The 21,130-nt window shown below is 34.4% G+C and overlaps 7 non-coding genes across 7 annotated transcripts; all 7 read right to left on the bottom strand.

Moving 5' to 3' along the window:
- Positions 1 to 2,116: 2,116 nt before the first annotated feature.
- Positions 2,117 to 2,198, bottom strand: TRNAS-UGA (transfer RNA serine (anticodon UGA)). The gene has a single exon. It is a non-coding gene; the product is annotated as a tRNA-Ser (tRNA).
- Positions 2,199 to 5,112: 2,914 nt separating this feature from the next.
- TRNAS-UGA (transfer RNA serine (anticodon UGA)) lies at positions 5,113 to 5,194 on the bottom strand. The gene has a single exon. It is a non-coding gene; the product is annotated as a tRNA-Ser (tRNA).
- Positions 5,195 to 8,108: 2,914 nt separating this feature from the next.
- TRNAS-UGA (transfer RNA serine (anticodon UGA)) lies at positions 8,109 to 8,190 on the bottom strand. Its single transcript has one exon. It is a non-coding gene; the product is annotated as a tRNA-Ser (tRNA).
- A 2,911-nt stretch (positions 8,191 to 11,101) lies between these two features.
- Positions 11,102 to 11,183, bottom strand: TRNAS-UGA (transfer RNA serine (anticodon UGA)). The gene has a single exon. It is a non-coding gene; the product is annotated as a tRNA-Ser (tRNA).
- Positions 11,184 to 14,097: 2,914 nt separating this feature from the next.
- Positions 14,098 to 14,179, bottom strand: TRNAS-UGA (transfer RNA serine (anticodon UGA)). Its single transcript has one exon. It is a non-coding gene; the product is annotated as a tRNA-Ser (tRNA).
- Positions 14,180 to 17,093: 2,914 nt separating this feature from the next.
- TRNAS-UGA (transfer RNA serine (anticodon UGA)) lies at positions 17,094 to 17,175 on the bottom strand. The gene has a single exon. It is a non-coding gene; the product is annotated as a tRNA-Ser (tRNA).
- A 2,920-nt stretch (positions 17,176 to 20,095) lies between these two features.
- TRNAS-UGA (transfer RNA serine (anticodon UGA)) lies at positions 20,096 to 20,177 on the bottom strand. The gene has a single exon. It is a non-coding gene; the product is annotated as a tRNA-Ser (tRNA).
- Between the last annotated feature and the right edge of the window lie 953 nt (positions 20,178 to 21,130).

Genomic DNA, 21,130 nt, shown 5'->3' with positions numbered 1-21,130 from the left:
CATATATTTCCAGATTTATATATCCTAAAAAGGCAATCTTTAATGAGCATCCTGTCACTCTGTACTATGTAAGGGTCAGCCTATCCCCCCTTCTTAACCCAACTATTCACCTCTCACATTCGTATCTTGCTCCACATATGTAAACCACTTCTCACCTCTCTCATAATCTGTTGTTATTACCTTTCCTCCACCTACCTCCTGAGAATGATTAATAAAAAAATCTAAACTCAATACAAACCCCCATTAAGAGTTAAAATTCTCCCTAGCAAAGCCACATTCTACCTTTCAATCAAGCCTGAAATATTTTTTCAAACACAATTTACACCTGAATGGCGGTGGTGGAACAAAAGCTTTCTACGTTTTGTTTTTAAATCCAAACAAGTATAAATCCCTCTTAAGAGTTAATCCTCACTGTAGCACAACCCCATGCTATTTCACCAGAGTCTTCAATTGAATTAATTATCTTATTGCTATAGGCGAGTGGATCTTGTATGTGGTAGAAACCAAGAGTGCTGAAAGAAGTTTTGCATGTACGACCACCTTTTCTTTCAGTTTTACTTGCTTTATGCTTTATGCTTTATCAGAGTGGGCAATCATAAAAGACAACATAGAAGAGGAATAAAGAATCTTCTTTTTTTGCCAATTACATAGCAAGCTAAAGGAAAACATGCTAAAACCACATTGAAGATTTGAGTAACACAGTTAAAGTAAATATGAAGGAACAAAGCTTGATGTTAATATTAAAGAGATTTTAAATGCCTTAAGCATAGAATAAAATATTCCAACACATTTGAACTTTGCAACTCACTCAAAAAATCATGTCTTTTGATCAATTTTAAACAGAGGGTTCTCACTTGAGAAAGACCACTTTTTGATGGTTGAAACGTTGTGCATTTGATATAATAAATTCTTTAAATCCGTAGAGCCCTGAATCCTCCGTTTCTTTTGCTGACTTTGAAGTCTGTCATTCACAGGGACTCCCCTGGATCAGGAGCACCAGTAACAGCAAGTATCAGTTAGAGTTTTCAGTTTTTGCTGTGCAGCATTTATCTTGTTTTTTTCTGCTTTTGATCAATATTGACATACAAAGGGTGGAGGGATACCAACATTTATCTCTTGGGTATCTAGAGGGAACTATCAATATGCAGACTATGGCAAAAGTATCAACAAAATAAACATGTCCAAGTATTAGGTATTCAATATTGTTAATCTGCAAGACAAAAACATACAGAACCCCTATAAGATCATATTGAACCTCCCCCCAAAAAAATCTGATATTAATATAACATGTCCTGTCTCTGAATTTAATATCAAAGTACAAAGTACATTTGTTCTTAATGAGAATCATTCTGTTTCACAAAAGATTCCATAAAGTTTACATTTGATTAATTTCTTAATTTTCTGTAAACTTCAGGAAGTTACAGTACAATTATTACAGTACATTAATGACCATTTTTCAGTAAAATTCAAGCTAAGTTGTTTATTTCTTCACAGGTTTAGAAAGCCCTGCTTATCTTTTGTGAATGATAACAATAAACCATTACAAATGCTTTTTTAAAACAAAAAGCTATTTGGGCTGAAGTGTGATAAGCAGTTGAACTATAACATTGATTATTCCCATTATATTTAAACAATATAGTTTTGTCAGACTGTAAAGAATGTACACATCTCAATACATGCAGTACTTAGCACAGTCCTTAAGAAGAATTCAAATATTATCTGTAATTATAAAGTGGAAGAATTCCCTCACTCTCACACTAAAGTGCTCATTATTCTTTGTCACCTTAAGTTATTTCTGTAAGGGTAAGCCGTTTCTCCTCTATTTTATGTTGTGCAAAGTATTGCACACAAATGACCTCTTAGCACTATGTTGCAGCATAGAGATACTTATCAATAGAAGACAATGCATTTATTGAAATGGAGTTCTTTATTAAATGTTTTACAGCCAGCAGCACCCTAAAATGTATAACTTGGAAAATGTTTGAAGAATTCAGAGTGTTTTCTTCTTTAGTGTGCCACATATTCCAGTAAGTAAAGATTGCTTTGCCAAGCAGATACAAACAAAATGCAAAGTGCAGTGAAGTTTTTAATAACACGTTACCACTGAAAAAGTCAACGTAGTCAGCAGGATTTGAACCTGCGCGGGGAAACCCCAATGGATTTCAAGTCCATCGCCTTAACCACTCGGCCATGACTACATAGCTGGTAGTACTGAATACAGTCACTCAGATAGCTCTTGAGCGGATATGGGTAACACTCACCAATGAATGATGACCAATATGAACTAAATAACCATGAGAACATTTTCATAAAGAGAAATACATGACTTGTTTGTACACATTGTTTAAACAACATTATCTTTGTAAAATGTTGCTTCTATTGGGTTTTTGAACAATGACGAGAAATACTTTTTGTTAACCACATTCAATGTACAGTATGAAACAGATCTGAGGCAGAAAAAAAAGAAAAGGTGTTAAAAGGAGTAATGGGAAAATGATCTAACTTGGATGTCAGAGATTAAAAGAGCAGAGTTGGAGGGCAATTGGGGCAAGAAGAAGATGGATAATTATAGGAACATGCTCCAGTGGTGTAATCGGTTAGCGCACGGTACTTATATGTCAGTATATGCTAAGCTATGCCGAGGTTGTGAGTTCAAGCCTCACCCGAAGCAAACCCTTTTTTTGTTTCATCAACCAATAGCATTGTTTGAATGTATACAATGTTAAATAAAAGGCCTATGGATGTAAATTGTAAAATGTAATCTTTTACATAAGAAACAACGTTTCCTCATTTTCCTATTTCGCTTACATTGGAGCGCATGTAAAGCAGTCAAATTCAATAGGTGTCTCAATGTGGGCAAGAAGATATTGGTAATTGATGATGTATGATTTAAAAAAATAAAAAAATGAGAGCTGTCCAAGCACATTCTTCCTTTTTTCAAATCAAAATACACCAGTGGAGCCAATGCTACTCATTATTTGGGTCTAGAGGATACATATATTTCCAGATTTATATATCCTAAAAAGGCAATCTTTAATGAGCATCCTGTCTATCTGTACTAAGTAAGGGTCAGCCTATCCCCCCTTCCTAACCCAATTATTCACCTCTCACATTCGTATCTTGTTCATCATATGTAAATCACTTCTCACCTCTCTCATAATCTGTTGTTATTACATTTCCTCCTCCTACCCCCTGAGAATGATTAATAAACAAATCTAAACTCAATACAAAACCCCATTAAGAGTTAAAATTCACCCTAGCAAAGTCACATTCTACCTTTCAATCAAGCCTGAAATATTTTTTCAAACACAATTTGCACCTGAATGGCGGTGGTGGAACAAAAGCTTTCTACGTTTTGTTTTTAAATCCAAACAAGTATAAATCCCTCTTAAGAGTTAATCCTCACTGTAGCACAACCCCATGCTATTTCACCAGAGTCTTCAATTGAATAAATTCTCTTATTGCTATAGGCGAGTGGATCTTGTATGTGGTAGAAACCAAGAGTGCTGAAAGAAGTTTTGCATGTACGACCACCTTTTCTTTCAGTTTTACTTGCTTTATGCTTTATGCTTTATCAGAGTGGGCAATCATAAATGACAACATAGAAGAGGAATAAAGAATCTTCTTTTTTTGCCAATTACATAGCAAGCTAAAGGAAAACATGCTAAATCCACATTGAAGATTTGAGTAACACAGTTAAAGTAAATATGAAGGAACAAAGCTTGATGTTAATATTAAAGATATTTTAAATGCCTTAAGCATAGAATAAAATATTCCAACACATTTGAACTTTGCAACTCACTCAAAAAATCATGTCTTTTGATCAATTTTAAACAGAGGGTTCTCACTTGAGAAAGACCACTTTTTGATGGTTGAAACGTTGTGCATTTGATATAATAAATTCTTTAAATCCGTAGAGCCCTGAATCCTCCGTTTCTTTTGCTGACTTTGGAGTCTGTCATTCACAGGGACTCCCCTGGATCAGGAGCACCAGTAACAGCAAGTATCAGTTAGAGTTTTCAGTTTTTGCTGTGCAGCATTTATCTTGTTTTTTTCTGCTTTTGATCAATATTGACATACAAAGGGTGGAGGGATACCAACATTGATCTCTTGGGTATCTAGAGGGAACTATCAATATGCAGACTATGGCAAAAGTATCAACAAAATAAACATGTCCAAGTATTAGGTATTCAATATTGTTAATCTGCAAGACAAAAACATACAGAACCCCTGTAAGATTATATTGAACCTCCCCAAAAAATAAATCTGATTTTAATATAACATGTTCTGTCTGTGAATTTAATATCAAAGTACAAAGTACATTTGTTCTTAATGAGAATCATTCTGTTTCACAAAAGATTCCATAAAGTTTACATTTGATTAATTTCTTAATTTTCTGTAAACTTCAGGAAGTTACAGTACAATTATTACAGTACATTAATGACCACTTTTCAGTAAAATTCATGCTAAGTTGGTTATTTCTTCAACAGGTTTAGAAAGCCCTGCTTATCTTTTGTGAATGATAACAATAAAACATTACAAATGCTTTTTCATAACAAAATGCTATTTGTGCTGTAGTGTGATAAGCAGTTGAACTATAACATTGATTATTCCCATTATATTTAAACAATATAGTTTTGGCAGACTGTAAAGAATGTACACATCTCAATACATGCAGTACTTAGCACAGTCCTTAAGAAGAATTCAAATATTATCTGTAATTATAAAGTGGAAGAATTCCCTCACTCTCACACTAAAGTGCTCATTATCCTTTGTCACCTTAAGTTATTTCTGTAAGGGTAAGCCGTTTCTCCTCTATTTTATGTTGTGCAAAGTATTGCACACAAATGACCTCTTAGCACTATGTTGCAGCATAGAGATACTTATCAATAGAAGACAATGCATTTATTGAAATGGAGTTCTTTATTAAATGTTTTACTGCCAGCAGCACCCTAAAATGTATAACTTGGAAAATGTTTGAAGAATTCAGAGTGTTTTCTTCTTTAGTGTGCCACATATTCCAGTAAGTAAAGATTGCTTTGCCAAGCAGATACAAACAAAATGCAAAGTGCAGTGAAGTTTTTAATAACACGTTACCACTGAAAAAGTCAACGTAGTCAGCAGGATTTGAACCTGCGCGGGGAAACCCCAATGGATTTCAAGTCCATCGCCTTAACCACTCGGCCATGACTACATAGCTGGTAGTACTGAATACAGTCACACAGATAGCTCTTGAGCGGATATGGGTAACACTCACCAATGAATGATGACCAATATGAACTAAATAACCATGAGAACATTTTCATAAAGAGAAATACATGACTTGTTTGTACACATTGTTTAAACAACATTATCTTTGTAAAATGTTGCTTCTATTGGGTTTTTGAACAATGACGAGAAATACTTTTTGTTAACCACATTCAATGTACAGTATGAAACAGATCTGAGGCAGAAAAAAAAGAAAAGGTGTTAAAAGGAGTAATGGGAAAATGATCTAACTTGGATGTCAGAGATTAAAAGAGCAGAGTTGGAGGGCAATTGGGGCAAGAAGAAGATGGATAATTATAGGAACATGCTCCAGTGGCGTAATCGGTTAGCGCACGGTACTTATATGTCAGTATATGCTAAGCTATGCCGAGGTTGTGAGTTCAAGCCTCACCCGAAGCAAACCCTTTTTTTGTTTCATCAACCAATAGCATTGTTTGAATGTATACAATGTTAAATAAAAGGCCTATGGATGTAAATTGTAAAATGTAATCTTTTACATAAGAAACAACGTTTCCTCATTTTCCTATTTCGCTTACATTGGAGCGCATGTAAAGCAGTCAAATTCAATAGGTGTCTCAATGTGGGCAAGAAGATATTGGTAATTGATGATGTATGATTTAAAAAAATAAAAAAATGAGAGCTGTCCAAGCACATTCTTCCTTTTTTCAAATCAAAATACACCAGTGGAGCCAATGCTACTCATTATTTGGGTCTAGAGGATACATATATTTCCAGATTTATATATCCTAAAAAGGCAATCTTTAATGAGCATCCTGTCTATCTGTACTAAGTAAGGGTCAGCCTATCCCCCCTTCCTAACCCAATTATTCACCTCTCACATTCGTATCTTGTTCATCATATGTAAATCACTTCTCACCTCTCTCATAATCTGTTGTTATTACATTTCCTCCTCCTACCCCCTGAGAATGATTAATAAACAAATCTAAACTCAATACAAAACCCCATTAAGAGTTAAAATTCACCCTAGCAAAGTCACATTCTACCTTTCAATCAAGCCTGAAATATTTTTTCAAACACAATTTGCACCTGAATGGCGGTGGTGGAACAAAAGCTTTCTACGTTTTGTTTTTAAATCCAAACAAGTATAAATCCCTCTTAAGAGTTAATCCTCACTGTAGCACAACCCCATGCTATTTCACCAGAGTCTTCAATTGAATAAATTCTCTTATTGCTATAGGCGAGTGGATCTTGTATGTGGTAGAAACCAAGAGTGCTGAAAGAAGTTTTGCATGTACGACCACCTTTTCTTTCAGTTTTACTTGCTTTATGCTTTATGCTTTATCAGAGTGGGCAATCATAAATGACAACATAGAAGAGGAATAAAGAATCTTCTTTTTTTGCCAATTACATAGCAAGCTAAAGGAAAACATGCTAAATCCACATTGAAGATTTGAGTAACACAGTTAAAGTAAATATGAAGGAACAAAGCTTGATGTTAATATTAAAGATATTTTAAATGCCTTAAGCATAGAATAAAATATTCCAACACATTTGAACTTTGCAACTCACTCAAAAAATCATGTCTTTTGATCAATTTTAAACAGAGGGTTCTCACTTGAGAAAGACCACTTTTTGATGGTTGAAACGTTGTGCATTTGATATAATAAATTCTTTAAATCCGTAGAGCCCTGAATCCTCCGTTTCTTTTGCTGACTTTGGAGTCTGTCATTCACAGGGACTCCCCTGGATCAGGAGCACCAGTAACAGCAAGTATCAGTTAGAGTTTTCAGTTTTTGCTGTGCAGCATTTATCTTGTTTTTTTCTGCTTTTGATCAATATTGACATACAAAGGGTGGAGGGATACCAACATTGATCTCTTGGGTATCTAGAGGGAACTATCAATATGCAGACTATGGCAAAAGTATCAACAAAATAAACATGTCCAAGTATTAGGTATTCAATATTGTTAATCTGCAAGACAAAAACATACAGAACCCCTGTAAGATTATATTGAACCTCCCCAAAAAATAAATCTGATTTTAATATAACATGTTCTGTCTCTGAATTTAATATCAAAGTACAAAGTACATTTGTTCTTAATGAGAATCATTCTGTTTCACAAAAGATTCCATAAAGTTTACATTTGATTAATTTCTTAATTTTCTGTAAACTTCAGGAAGTTACAGTACAATTATTACAGTACATTAATGACCACTTTTCAGTAAAATTCATGCTAAGTTGGTTATTTCTTCAACAGGTTTAGAAAGCCCTGCTTATCTTTTGTGAATGATAACAATAAAACATTACAAATGCTTTTTCATAACAAAATGCTATTTGTGCTGTAGTGTGATAAGCAGTTGAACTATAACATTGATTATTCCCATTATATTTAAACAATATAGTTTTGGCAGACTGTAAAGAATGTACACATCTCAATACATGCAGTACTTAGCACAGTCCTTAAGAAGAATTCAAATATTATCTGTAATTATAAAGTGGAAGAATTCCCTCACTCTCACACTAAAGTGCTCATTATCCTTTGTCACCTTAAGTTATTTCTGTAAGGGTAAGCCGTTTCTCCTCTATTTTATGTTGTGCAAAGTATTGCACACAAATGACCTCTTAGCACTATGTTGCAGCATAGAGATACTTATCAATAGAAGACAATGCATTTATTGAAATGGAGTTCTTTATTAAATGTTTTACAGCCAGCAGCACCCTAAAATGTATAACTTGGAAAATGTTTGAAGAATTCAGAGTGTTTTCTTCTTTAGTGTGCCACATATTCCAGTAAGTAAAGATTGCTTTGCCAAGCAGATACAAACAAAATGCAAAGTGCAGTGAAGTTTTTAATAACACGTTACCACTGAAAAAGTCAACGTAGTCAGCAGGATTTGAACCTGCGCGGGGAAACCCCAATGGATTTCAAGTCCATCGCCTTAACCACTCGGCCATGACTACATAGCTGGTAGTACTGAATACAGTCACACAGATAGCTCTTGAGCGGATATGGGTAACACTCACCAATGAATGATGACCAATATGAACTAAATAACCATGAGAACATTTTCATAAAGAGAAATACATGACTTGTTTGTACACATTGTTTAAACAACATTATCTTTGTAAAATGTTGCTTCTATTGGGTTTTTGAACAATGACGAGAAATACTTTTTGTTAACCACATTCAATGTACAGTATGAAACAGATCTGAGGCAGAAAAAAAAGAAAAGGTGTTAAAAGGAGTAATGGGAAAATGATCTAACTTGGATGTCAGAGATTAAAAGAGCAGAGTTGGAGGGCAATTGGGGCAAGAAGAAGATGGATAATTATAGGAACATGCTCCAGTGGCGTAATCGGTTAGCGCACGGTACTTATATGTCAGTATATGCTAAGCTATGCCGAGGTTGTGAGTTCAAGCCTCACCCGAAGCAAACCCTTTTTTTGTTTCATCAACCAATAGCATTGTTTGAATGTATACAATGTTAAATAAAAGGCCTATGGATGTAAATTGTAAAATGTAATCTTTTACATAAGAAACAACGTTTCCTCATTTTCCTATTTCGCTTACATTGGAGCGCATGTAAAGCAGTCAAATTCAATAGGTGTCTCAATGTGGGCAAGACGATATTGGTAATTGATGATGTATGATTTAAAAAAATTAAAAAATGAGAGCTGTCCAAGCACATTCTTCCTTTTTTCAAACCAAAATACACCAGTGGAACAATGCTACTCATTACTTGGGTCTAGAGGATACATATATTTCCAGATTTATATATCCTAAAAAGGCAATCTTTAATGAGCATCCTGTCACTCTGTACTATGTAAGGGTCAGCCTATCCCCCCTTCTTAACCCAACTATTCACCTCTCACATTCGTATCTTGCTCCACATATGTAAACCACTTCTCACCTCTCTCATAATCTGTTGTTATTACCTTTCCTCCACCTACCTCCTGAGAATGATTAATAAAAAAATCTAAACTCAATACAAACCCCCATTAAGAGTTAAAATTCACCCTAGCAAAGCCACATTCTACCTTTCAATCAAGCCTGAAATATTTTTTCAAACACAATTTACACCTGAATGGCGGTGGTGGAACAAAAGCTTTCTACGTTTTGTTTTTAAATCCAAACAAGTATAAATCCCTCTTAAGAGTTAATCCTCACTGTAGCACAACCCCATGCTATTTCACCAGAGTCTTCAATTGAATTAATTATCTTATTGCTATAGGCGAGTGGATCTTGTATGTGGTAGGAACCAAGAGTGCTGAAAGAAGTTTTGCATGTACGACCACCTTTTCTTTCAGTTTTACTTGCTTTATGCTTTATGCTTTATCAGAGTGGGCAATCATAAAAGACAACATAGAAGAGGAATAAAGAATCTTCTTTTTTTGCCAATTACATAGCAAGCTAAAGGAAAACATGCTAAAACCACATTGAAGATTTGAGTAACACAGTTAAAGTAAATATGAAGGAACAAAGCTTGATGTTAATATTAAAGAGATTTTAAATGCCTTAAGCATAGAATAAAATATTCCAACACATTTGAACTTTGCAACTCACTCAAAAAATCATGTCTTTTGATCAATTTTAAACAGAGGGTTCTCACTTGAGAAAGACCACTTTTTGATGGTTGAAACGTTGTGCATTTGATATAATAAATTCTTTAAATCCGTAGAGCCCTGAATCCTCCGTTTCTTTTGCTGACTTTGAAGTCTGTCATTCACAGGGACTCCCCTGGATCAGGAGCACCAGTAACAGCAAGTATCAGTTAGAGTTTTCAGTTTTTGCTGTGCAGCATTTATCTTGTTTTTTTCTGCTTTTGATCAATATTGACATACAAAGGGTGGAGGGATACCAACATTTATCTCTTGGGTATCTAGAGGGAACTATCAATATGCAGACTATGGCAAAAGTATCAACAAAATAAACATGTCCAAGTATTAGGTATTCAATATTGTTAATCTGCAAGACAAAAACATACAGAACCCCTATAAGATCATATTGAACCTCCCCCCAAAAAAATCTGATATTAATATAACATGTCCTGTCTCTGAATTTAATATCAAAGTACAAAGTACATTTGTTCTTAATGAGAATCATTCTGTTTCACAAAAGATTCCATAAAGTTTACATTTGATTAATTTCTTAATTTTCTGTAAACTTCAGGAAGTTACAGTACAATTATTACAGTACATTAATGACCATTTTTCAGTAAAATTCAAGCTAAGTTGTTTATTTCTTCACAGGTTTAGAAAGCCCTGCTTATCTTTTGTGAATGATAACAATAAACCATTACAAATGCTTTTTTAAAACAAAAAGCTATTTGGGCTGAAGTGTGATAAGCAGTTGAACTATAACATTGATTATTCCCATTATATTTAAACAATATAGTTTTGTCAGACTGTAAAGAATGTACACATCTCAATACATGCAGTACTTAGCACAGTCCTTAAGAAGAATTCAAATATTATCTGTAATTATAAAGTGGAAGAATTCCCTCACTCTCACACTAAAGTGCTCATTATTCTTTGTCACCTTAAGTTATTTCTGTAAGGGTAAGCCGTTTCTCCTCTATTTTATGTTGTGCAAAGTATTGCACACAAATGACCTCTTAGCACTATGTTGCAGCATAGAGATACTTATCAATAGAAGACAATGCATTTATTGAAATGGAGTTCTTTATTAAATGTTTTACAGCCAGCAGCACCCTAAAATGTATAACTTGGAAAATGTTTGAAGAATTCAGAGTGTTTTCTTCTTTAGTGTGCCACATATTCCAGTAAGTAAAGATTGCTTTGCCAAGCAGATACAAACAAAATGCAAAGTGCAGTGAAGTTTTTAATAACACGTTACCACTGAAAAAGTCAACGTAGTCAGCAGGATTTGAACCTGCGCGGGGAAACCCCAATGGATTTCAAGTCCATCGCCTTAACCACTCGGCCATGACTACATAGCTGGTAGTACTGAATACAGTCACACAGATAGCTCTTGAGCGGATATGGGTAACACTCACCAATGAATGATGACCAATATGAACTAAATAACCATGAGAACATTTTCATAAAGAGAAATACATGACTTGTTTGTACACATTGTTTAAACAACATTATCTTTGTAAAATGTTGCTTCTATTGGGTTTTTGAACAATGACGAGAAATACTTTTTGTTAACCACATTCAATGTACAGTATGAAACAGATCTGAGGCAGAAAAAAAAGAAAAGGTGTTAAAAGGAGTAATGGGAAAATGATCTAACTTGGATGTCAGAGATTAAAAGAGCAGAGTTGGAGGGCAATTGGGGCAAGAAGAAGATGGATAATTATAGGAACATGCTCCAGTGGCGTAATCGGTTAGCGCACGGTACTTATATGTCAGTATATGCTAAGCTATGCCGAGGTTGTGAGTTCAAGCCTCACCCGAAGCAAACCCTTTTTTTGTTTCATCAACCAATAGCATTGTTTGAATGTATACAATGTTAAATAAAAGGCCTATGGATGTAAATTGTAAAATGTAATCTTTTACATAAGAAACAACGTTTCCTCATTTTCCTATTTCGCTTACATTGGAGCGCATGTAAAGCAGTCAAATTCAATAGGTGTCTCAATGTGGGCAAGAAGATATTGGTAATTGATGATGTATGATTTAAAAAAATAAAAAAATGAGAGCTGTCCAAGCACATTCTTCCTTTTTTCAAATCAAAATACACCAGTGGAGCCAATGCTACTCATTATTTGGGTCTAGAGGATACATATATTTCCAGATTTATATATCCTAAAAAGGCAATCTTTAATGAGCATCCTGTCTATCTGTACTAAGTAAGGGTCAGCCTATCCCCCCTTCCTAACCCAATTATTCACCTCTCACATTCGTATCTTGTTCATCATATGTAAATCACTTCTCACCTCTCTCATAATCTGTTGTTATTACATTTCCTCCTCCTACCCCCTGAGAATGATTAATAAACAAATCTAAACTCAATACAAAACCCCATTAAGAGTTAAAATTCACCCTAGCAAAGTCACATTCTACCTTTCAATCAAGCCTGAAATATTTTTTCAAACACAATTTGCACCTGAATGGCGGTGGTGGAACAAAAGCTTTCTACGTTTTGTTTTTAAATCCAAACAAGTATAAATCCCTCTTAAGAGTTAATCCTCACTGTAGCACAACCCCATGCTATTTCACCAGAGTCTTCAATTGAATAAATTCTCTTATTGCTATAGGCGAGTGGATCTTGTATGTGGTAGAAACCAAGAGTGCTGAAAGAAGTTTTGCATGTACGACCACCTTTTCTTTCAGTTTTACTTGCTTTATGCTTTATGCTTTATCAGAGTGGGCAATCATAAATGACAACATAGAAGAGGAATAAAGAATCTTCTTTTTTTGCCAATTACATAGCAAGCTAAAGGAAAACATGCTAAATCCACATTGAAGATTTGAGTAACACAGTTAAAGTAAATATGAAGGAACAAAGCTTGATGTTAATATTAAAGATATTTTAAATGCCTTAAGCATAGAATAAAATATTCCAACACATTTGAACTTTGCAACTCACTCAAAAAATCATGTCTTTTGATCAATTTTAAACAGAGGGTTCTCACTTGAGAAAGACCACTTTTTGATGGTTGAAACGTTGTGCATTTGATATAATAAATTCTTTAAATCCGTAGAGCCCTGAATCCTCCGTTTCTTTTGCTGACTTTGGAGTCTGTCATTCACAGGGACTCCCCTGGATCAGGAGCACCAGTAACAGCAAGTATCAGTTAGAGTTTTCAGTTTTTGCTGTGCAGCATTTATCTTGTTTTTTTCTGCTTTTGATCAATATTGACATACAAAGGGTGGAGGGATACCAACATTGATCTCTTGGGTATCTAGAGGGAACTATCAATATGCAGACTATGGCAAAAGTATCAACAAAATAAACATGTCCAAGTATTAGGTATTCAATATTGTTAATCTGCAAGACAAAAACATACAGAACCCCTGTAAGATTATATTGAACCTCCCCAAAAAATAAATCTGATTTTAATATAACATGTTCTGTCTCTGAATTTAATATCAAAGTACAAAGTACATTTGTTCTTAATGAGAATCATTCTGTTTCACAAAAGATTCCATAAAGTTTACATTTGATTAATTTCTTAATTTTCTGTAAACTTCAGGAAGTTACAGTACAATTATTACAGTACATTAATGACCACTTTTCAGTAAAATTCATGCTAAGTTGGTTATTTCTTCAACAGGTTTAGAAAGCCCTGCTTATCTTTTGTGAATGATAACAATAAAACATTACAAATGCTTTTTCATAACAAAATGCTATTTGTGCGGTAGTGTGATAAGCAGTTGAACTATAACATTGATTATTCCCATTATATTTAAACAATATAGTTTTGGCAGACTGTAAAGAATGTACACATCTCAATACATGCAGTACTTAGCACAGTCCTTAAGAAGAATTCAAATATTATCTGTAATTATAAAGTGGAAGAATTCCCTCACTCTCACACTAAAGTGCTCATTATCCTTTGTCACCTTAAGTTATTTCTGTAAGGGTAAGCCGTTTCTCCTCTATTTTATGTTGTGCAAAGTATTGCACACAAATGACCTCTTAGCACTATGTTGCAGCATAGAGATACTTATCAATAGAAGACAATGCATTTATTGAAATGGAGTTCTTTATTAAATGTTTTACAGCCAGCAGCACCCTAAAATGTATAACTTGGAAAATGTTTGAAGAATTCAGAGTGTTTTCTTCTTTAGTGTGCCACATATTCCAGTAAGTAAAGATTGCTTTGCCAAGCAGATACAAACAAAATGCAAAGTGCAGTGAAGTTTTTAATAACACGTTACCACTGAAAAAGTCAACGTAGTCAGCAGGATTTGAACCTGCGCGGGGAAACCCCAATGGATTTCAAGTCCATCGCCTTAACCACTCGGCCATGACTACATAGCTGGTAGTACTGAATACAGTCACACAGATAGCTCTTGAGCGGATATGGGTAACACTCACCAATGAATGATGACCAATATGAACTAAATAACCATGAGAACATTTTCATAAAGAGAAATACATGACTTGTTTGTACACATTGTTTAAACAACATTATCTTTGTAAAATGTTGCTTCTATTGGGTTTTTGAACAATGACGAGAAATACTTTTTGTTAACCACATTCAATGTACAGTATGAAACAGATCTGAGGCAGAAAAAAAAGAAAAGGTGTTAAAAGGAGTAATGGGAAAATGATCTAACTTGGATGTCAGAGATTAAAAGAGCAGAGTTGGAGGGCAATTGGGGCAAGAAGAAGATGGATAATTATAGGAACATGCTCCAGTGGCGTAATCGGTTAGCGCACGGTACTTATATGTCAGTATATGCTAAGCTATGCCGAGGTTGTGAGTTCAAGCCTCACCCGAAGCAAACCCTTTTTTTGTTTCATCAACCAATAGCATTGTTTGAATGTATACAATGTTAAATAAAAGGCCTATGGATGTAAATTGTAAAATGTAATCTTTTACATAAGAAACAACGTTTCCTCATTTTCCTATTTCGCTTACATTGGAGCGCATGTAAAGCAGTCAAATTCAATAGGTGTCTCAATGTGGGCAAGACGATATTGGTAATCGATGATGTATGATTTAAAAAAATTAAAAAATGAGAGCTGTCCAAGCACATTCTTCCTTTTTTCAAACCAAAATACACCAGTGGAACAATGCTACTCATTACTTGGGTCTAGAGGATACATATATTTCCAGATTTATATATCCTAAAAAGGCAATCTTTAATGAGCATCCTGTCAATCTGTACTATGTAAGGGTCAGCCTATCCCCCATTCTTAACACAACTATTCACCTCTCACATTCGTATCTTGCTCCACATATGTAAACCACTTCTCACCTCTCTCATAATCTGTTGTTATTACCTTTCCTCCACCTACCTCCTGAGAATGATTAATAAACAAATCTAAACTCAATACAAACCCCCATTAAGAGTTAAAATTCACCCTAGCAAAGCCACATTCTACCTTTCAATCAAGCCTGAAATATTTTTTCAAACACAATTTACACCTGAATGGCGGTGGTGGAACAAAAGCTTTCTACGTTTTGTTTTTAAATCCAAACAAGTATAAATCCCTCTTAAGAGTTAATCCTCACTGTAGCACAACCCCATGCTATTTCACCAGAGTCTTCAATTTAATAAATTATCTTATTGCTATAGGCGAGTGGATCTTGTATGTGGTAGAAACCAAGAGTGCTGAAAGAAGTTTTGCATGTACGACCACCTTTTCTTTCAGTTTTACTTGCTTTATGCTTTATGCTTTATCAGAGTGGGCAATCATAAATGACAACATAGAAGAGGAATAAAGAATCTTCTTTTTTTGCCAATTACATAGCAAGCTAAAGGAAAACATGCTAAAACAACATTGAAGATTTGAGTAACACAGTTAAAGTAAATATGATGGAACAAGGCTTGATGTTAATATTAAAGATATTTTAAATGCCTTAAGCATAGAATAAAATATTCCAACACATTTGAACTTTGTAACTCACTCAAAAAATCATGTCTTTTGATCAATTTTAAACAGAGGGTTCTCACTTGAGAAAGACCACTTTTTGATGGTTGAAACGTTGTGCATTTGATATAATAAATTCTTTAGATCCGTAGAGCCCTGAATCCTCCGTTTCTTTTGCTGACTTTGGAGTCTGTCATTCACAGGGACTCCCCTGGATCAGGAGCACCAGTAACAGCAAGTATCAGTTAGAGTTTTCAGTTTTTGCTGTGCAGCATTTATCTTGTTTTTTTTCTGCTTTTGATCAATTTTGACATACAAAGGGTGGAGGGATACCAACATTGATCTCTTGGGTATCTAGAGGGAACTAACAATATGCAGACTATGGCAAAAGTATCAACAAAATAAACATGTCCACGAATTAGGTATTCAATATTGTTAATCTGCAAGACAAAAACATACAGGACCCCTATAAGATCATATTGAACCCCCCAAAAAAATAAATCTGATTTTAATATAAAATGTTCTGTCTCTGAATTTAATATCAAAGTATAAAGCACATTTGTTCTTAATGAGAATCATTCGGTTTCACAAAAGATTCCATAAAGTTTACATTTGATTAATTTCTTAATTTTCTGTAAACTTCAGGAAGTTACAGTACAATTATTACAGTACATTAATGACCATTTTTCAGTAAAATTCATGCTAAGTTGGTTATTTCTTCAACAGGTTTAGAAAGCCCTGCTTATCTTTTGTGAATGATAACAATAAAACATTACAAATGCTTTTTCATAACAAAAAGCTATTTGTGCTGAAGTGTGATAAGCAGTTGAACTATAACATTGATTATTCCCATTATATTTAAACAATATAGTTTTGTCAGACTGTAAAGAATGTACACATCTCAATACATGCAGTACTTAGCACAGTCCTTAAGAAGAATTCAAATATTATCTGTAATTATAAAGTGGAAGAATTCCCTCACTCTCACACTAAAGTGCTCATTATCCTTTGTCACCTTAAGTTATTTCTGTAAGGGTAAGCCGTTTCTCCTCTATTTTATGTTGTGCAAAGTATTGCACACAAATGATCTCTTAGCACTATGTTGCAGCATAGAGATACTTATCAATAGAAGACAATGCATTTATTGAAATGGAGTTCTTTATTAAATGTTTTACAGCCAGCAGCACCCTAAAATGTATAACTTGGAAAATGTTTGAAGAATTCAGAGTGTTTTCTTCTTTAGTGTGCCACATATTCCAGTAAGTAAAGATTGCTTTGCCAAGCAGATACAAACAAAATGCAAAGTGCAGTGAAGTTTTTAATAACACGTTACCACTGAAAAAGTCAACGTAGTCTGGAGGATTTGAACCTGCGCGGGGAAACCCCAATGGATTTCAAGTCCATCGCCTTAACCACTCGGCCATGACTACATAGCTGGTAGTACTGAATACAGTCACACAGATAGCTCTTGAGCGGATATGGGTAACGCTCACTAATGAACGATGACCAATATGAACTAAATAACCATGAGAACATTTTCATAAAGAGAAATACATGACTTGTTTGTACACATTGTTTAAACAACATTATCTTTGCAAAATGTTGCTTCTATTGGGTTTTTGAACAATGACGAGAAATACTTTTTGTTAACCACATTCAATGTACAGTATGAAACAGATCTGAGGCAGAAAAAAAAGAAAAGGTGTTAAAAGGAGTAATGGGAAAATGATCTAACTTGGATGTCAGAGATTAAAAGAGCAGAGTTGGAGGGTAATTGGGGCAAGAAGAACATGGATCATTACAGGAACATGCTCCAGTGGCGTAATCGGTTAGCGCACGGTACTTATATGTCAGTATATGCTAAACTATGCCGAGGTTGTGAGTTCAAGCTTCACCTGAAGCAAACCCTTTTTTTGTTTCATCAACCAATAGCATTGTTTGAATGTATACAATGTTAAATAAAAGGCCTATGGATGTAAATTGCAAAATATAATCTTTTACATTAAAAACAACATTTCCGCATTTTGCTATTTGGCTTACATTGGAGTGCATGTAAAGCAGTCAAATTCAATAGGTGTCTCAATGTGGGCAAGAAGATATTGGTAATTGATGATGTATGATTTAAAAAAATAAAAAAATGAGAGCTGTCCAAGCACATTCTTCCTTTTTTCAAATCAAAATACACCAGTAGAGCCAATGCTACTCATTATTTGGGTCTAGAGGATACATATATTTCCAGATTTATATATCCTAAAAAGGCAATCTTTAATGAGCATCCTGTCTATCTGTACTAAGTAAGGGTCAGCCTATCCCCCCTTCTTATCCCAATTATTCACCTCTCACATTCGTATCTTGTTCATCATATGTAAACCACTTCTCACCTCTCTCATTATCTGTTGTTATTACATTTCCTCCACCTACCCCCTGAGAATGATTAATAAACAAATCTAAACTCAATACAAAACCCCATTAAGAGTTAAAATTCACCCTAGCAAAGTCACATTCCACCTTTCAATCAAGCCTGAAATATTTTTTCAAACACAATTTGCACCTGAATGGCGGTGGTGGAACAAAAGCTTTCTACGTTTTGTTTTTAAATCCAAACAAGTATAAATCCCTCTTAAGAGTTAATCCTCACTGTAGCACAACCCCATGCTATTTCACCAGAGTCTTCAATTGAATAAATTCTCTTATTGCTATAGGCGAGTGGATCTTGTATGTGGTAGAAACCAAGAGTGCTGAAAGAAGTTTTGCATGTACGACCACCTTTTCTTTCAGTTTTACTTGCTTTATGCTTTATGCTTTATGCTTTATCAGAGTGGGCAATCATAAATGACAACATAGAAGAGGAATAAAGAATCTTCTTTTTTTGCCAATTACATAGCAAGCTAAAGGAAAACATGCTAAAACTACATTGAAGATTTGAGTAACACAGTTAAAGTAAATATGAAGGAACAAAGCTTGATGTTAATATTAAAGAGATTTTAAATGCCTTAAGCATAGAATAAAATATTCCAACACATTTGAACTTTGCAACTCACTCAAAAAATCATGTCTTTTGATCAATTTTAAACAGAGGGTCCTCACTTGAGAAAGACCACTTTTGATGGTTGAAACGTTGTGCATTTGATATAATAAATTCTTTAAATCCGTAGAGCCCTGAATCCTCCGTTTCTTTTGCTGACTTTGGAGTCTGTCATTCACAGGGACTCCCCTGGATCAGGAGCACCAGTAACAGCAAGTATCAGTTAGAGTTTTCAGTTTTTGCTGTGCAGCATTTATCTAGTTTTTTTCTGCTTTTGATCAATATTGACATACAAAGGGTGGAGGGATACCAACATTGATCTCTTGGGTATCTAGAGGGAACTATCAATATGCAGACTATGGCAAAAGTATCAACAAAATAAACATGTCCAAGTATTAGGTATTCAATATTGTTAATCTGCAAGACAAAAACATACAGAACCCCTATAAGATCATATTGAACCTCCCCAAAAAATAAATCTGATTTTAATATAACATGTTCTGTCTCTGAATTTAATATCAAAGTACAAAGTACATTTGTTCTTAATGAGAATCATTCTGTTTCACAAAAGATTCCATAAAGTTTACATTTGATTAATTTCTTAATTTTCTGTAAACTTCAGGAAGTTACAGTACAATTATTACAGTACATTAATGACCATTTTTCAGTAAAATTCATGCTAAGTTGGTTATTTCTTCAACAGGTTTAGAAAGCCCTGCTTATCTTTTGTGAATGATAACAATAAAACATTACAAATGCTTTTTCATAACAAAAAGCTATTTGTGCTGAAGTGTGATAAGCAGTTGAACTATAACATTGATTATTCCCATTATATTTAAACAATATAGTTTTGTCAGACTGTAAAGAATGTACACATCTCAATACATGCAGTACTTAGCACAGTCCTTAAGAAGAATTCAAATATTATCTGTAATTATAAAGTGGAAGAATTCCCTCACTCTCACACTAAAGTGCTCATTATCCTTTGTCACCTTAAGTTATTTCTGTAAGGGTAAGCCGTTTCTCCTCTATTTTATGTTGTGCAAAGTATTGCACACAAATGACCTCTTAGCACTATGTTGCAGCATAGAGATACTTATCAATAGAAGACAATGCATTTATTGAAATGGAGTTCTTTATTAAATGTTTTACAGCCAGCAGCACCCTAAAATGTATAACTTGGAAAATGTTTGAAGAATTCAGAGTGTTTTCTTCTTTAGTGTGCCACATATTCCAGTAAGTAAAGATTGCTTTGCCAAGCAGATACAAACAAAATGCAAAGTGCAGTGAAGTTTTTAATAACACGTTACCACTGAAAAAGTCAACGTAGTCAGCAGGATTTGAACCTGCGCGGGGAAACCCCAATGGATTTCAACTCTATCGCCTTAACCACTCGGCCATGACTACATAGCTGGTAGTACTGAATACAGTCACACAGATAGCTCTTGAGCGGATATGGGTAACACTCACTAATGAATGATGACCAATATGAACTAAATAACCATTAGAACATTTTCATAAAGAGAAATACATGACTTGTTTGTACACATTGTTTAAACAACATTATCTTTGTAAAATGTTGCTTCTGTTGGGTTTTTGAACAATGACGAGAAATACTTTTTGTTAACCACATTCAATGTACAGTATGAAACAGATCTGAGGCAGAAAAAAAAGAAAAGGTGTTAAAACGAGTAATGGGAAAATGATCTAACTTGGATGTCAGAGATTAAAAGAGCAGAGTTGGAGGGCAATTGGGGCAAGAAGAACATGGATCATTACAGGAACAAGCTCCAGTGGCGTAATCAGTTAGCGCACGGTACTTATATGTCAGTATATGCTAAGCTATGTTGAGGTTGTGAGTTCAAGCCTAACCTGAAGTAAACCCTTTTTTTGTTTCATCAACCAATAGCATTGTTTGAATGTATACAATGTTAAATAAAAGGCCTATGGATGTAAATTGTAAAATGTAATCTTTTACATTAAAAACAACATTTCCGCATTTTGCTATTTGGCTTACATTGGAGCGCATGTAAAGCAGTCAAATTCAATAGGTGTCTCAATGTGGGCAAGAAGATATTGGTAATTGATGATGTATGATTTAAAAAAATTAAAAAATGAGAGCTGTCCAAGCACATTCTTCCTTTTTTCAAATCAAAATACACCAGTGGAGCCAATGCTACTCATTATTTGGGTCTAGAGGATACATATATTTCCAGATTTATATATCCTAAAAAGGCAATCTTTAATGAGCATCCTGTCTATCTGTACTAAGTAAGGGTCAGCCTATCCCCCCTTCCTAACCCAATTATTCACCTCTCACATTCGTATCTTGTTCATCATATGTAAATCACTTCTCACCT

This window comes from Ascaphus truei (assembly GCF_040206685.1).
Source record: "Ascaphus truei isolate aAscTru1 chromosome 12 unlocalized genomic scaffold, aAscTru1.hap1 SUPER_12_unloc_6, whole genome shotgun sequence".
Lineage (NCBI taxonomy): Eukaryota > Metazoa > Chordata > Amphibia > Anura > Ascaphidae > Ascaphus > Ascaphus truei.
The sequence above is the reverse complement of the archived record's forward strand: the minus strand, read 5'-3'. Positions and strand labels throughout refer to the sequence as shown.